Below are 2,500 nucleotides of genomic sequence, written 5' to 3'. Positions count from 1 at the left end.
ATAGATTCCATTCCTCCCAAATTAGCCCATCCTCCCCAATTAAGGTGCCACCAGCCACCTGTGGCATACACATCACAAATGAGGTTTTTGCACATTGTTTGACACAGGACTGTATAGCTACTATGTACTGTAGTCTGAAAGTGGTTCCACTGTCCAAACAGAAATATCCAATTGGAACTGCAATAGTAGAGTAGTAGACTCATACATTATTTAATAAGACTAGTTTGCATAAACATGTATGAATGATTATGTGTCCATATGAAGTCCTCACATGGATAAAACATTTAGAATTCAGTTTTAATAGAAAAACAATCCGCCTTAGACTGCGAGCGGCATTCATTTCCTGTTACCCAAAATGCAAGCCAAGCTATTTAAGGCTCTCCAGTTGGACAGGAACCATATGGATCCTTTTTATCTGGTATTTGTTGTGTGTGTGTGTTTTTTAAATTTGTTTCGGTGCATGTCTGTGTGTTTTTTAAATTTGCTGTGTGTGTGTGTTTTGGTATCCTAATACAAGCCCTTAGAGGCTTGACACGATAGGCCAAGAATGTTCATGTCTAATCAGGGTGTTCCTCAGCAGCCATTTGACCTGACATGGTTCTGTCAGACAAGATGCAGACGGCCCACTCTCCATACTGTCTTAACATTATACCACTGACCTCATGTTCATTACACTTATCCACACACACACACACACACACACACACACACACACACACACACACACACACACACACACACACACACACACACACACACACACACACACACACACACACACACACACACACACACACACACACACACACACACACAGTTGGGACATCTGGCTGTAAATGCAAGCCTGACTGCTAATTTGCCAAGAGATGTGTTTGGACAGGTTAGCCTTATTATCCTCACATAGGAGGACTTTGTGTGTGTGTGTGTGTGTGTGTCAGGGTTGGACTGGTGATGAGTAATAGAAGTGTAAGGGAGAGTGGGGGTTAGGTCTGAAACCATGGGGGGGATTGTATTTGGCAACAGGGTACATTTGGATGATTTATCATTAAGGGAGCAACAGGGTACATTTGGATGATTTATCATTAAGGGAGCAACAGGGTACAGTTGGATGATTTATCATTAAGGGAGCAACAGGGTACATTTGGATGATTTATCATTAAGGGAGCAACAGGGTACATTTGGATGATTTATCATTAAGGGAGCAACAGGGTACATTTGGATGATTTATCATTAAGGGAGCAACAGGGTACATTTGGATGATTTATCATTAAGGGAGCAACAGGGTACATTTGGATGATTTATCATTAAGGGAGCAACAGGGTACATTTGGATGATTTATCATTAAGGGAGCATTGTGCATGGCAAGTGTTAGCATTAGTAACCTCAGAACAGCCTCAATTTGTCGGGACTTGGACTCTACAAGGTGTTGAAAGCATTTGAAAGGGATGCTGTCCCATGTTGGCTCAAATGCTTCCCAATGTTGTGTCAAGTTGTCTGGATGTCCTGTAGGTGGTGGACCATTCTTGACACACATGGGAAACTGTAGAGCATGAAAAACCCAGCAGTGTTGCAGTTCTTGACACACTCAAACTGGTCTGACTGCCACCTACTACCATACCCCATTCAAAGGCACTTAAACCTTTTGTCTGAATGGCACATATACACTATCCATGTCTCAAGGCTTAAAAATCCTTCTTTAACCTGTCTCCTCCCCTTCATCTACACTGATTGAAGTGGATTTAACAACTGACATCAATAAGAGATTCCTAGCTTGTGCAGGTGTTCATAATGTTTTGTCCAGTCAGTGTATATGCCTACTCTCCCTAGCTTTCAGCAGGTGTTCATAATGTTTTGTCCAGTCAGTGTATATGCCTACTGTCCTCTAGCTTTCAGCAGGTGTTCATAATGTTTTGTCCAGTCAGTGTATATGCCTACTGTCCTCTAGCTTTCAGCAGGTGTTCATAATGTTTTGTCCAGTCAGTGTATATGCCTACTGTCCTCTAGCTTTCAGCAGGTGTTCATAATGTTTTGTCCAGTCAGTGTATATGCCTACTCTCCTCTAGCTTTCAGCAGGTGTTCATAATGTTTTGTCCAGTCAGTGTATATGCCTACTGTCCTCTGGGACATGAGAGACAGAATGTTACATATTCCTCAAATAAGGCATCAACCTCTAGAGCAGGGGTATTGAACTCTGACCCTACGAGGTCCGGACCCTACTGGATTTCTGCTCTACCTGATAATTATTGTTATTATTGTCGCAGGTTGAAATCAGTCCCTGATTAGGAAGAATGAAAAAGCAGTGGAACTGGCTTCCAGGTCGAGATTTGAATTTGACAGCACTAGTGTGTATGTGTGTGTGTGTGTTGTAATGAGTTAGAGGATGTGATACACAGAGCCATATCTCTTGGAAGGAGAGTAATCCTTGTGGAGGATGAGGCAGGGTTGTCAAAGCTGACATCTGTCAGAACAGGAGGGAATAAACTACCTGTCACTACCTAGA

The 2,500-nt window shown here is 42.4% G+C and overlaps 1 protein-coding gene across 7 annotated transcripts in view; it reads left to right on the top strand.

The window, feature by feature from the left end:
• The window catches only part of LOC112240112 (cell migration-inducing and hyaluronan-binding protein), a 177,981-nt gene that overhangs the window by 9,673 nt on the left and 165,808 nt on the right, over positions 1-2,500 (top strand). The gene's annotated exons all lie outside the window — the stretch shown is intronic.

The sequence above is a fragment of the Oncorhynchus tshawytscha genome, unplaced genomic scaffold (assembly GCF_018296145.1).
Source record: "Oncorhynchus tshawytscha isolate Ot180627B unplaced genomic scaffold, Otsh_v2.0 Un_scaffold_7041_pilon_pilon, whole genome shotgun sequence".
NCBI classification, from domain to species: domain Eukaryota; kingdom Metazoa; phylum Chordata; class Actinopteri; order Salmoniformes; family Salmonidae; genus Oncorhynchus; species Oncorhynchus tshawytscha.
This window is presented reverse-complemented; position numbering and strand designations above follow the sequence as displayed.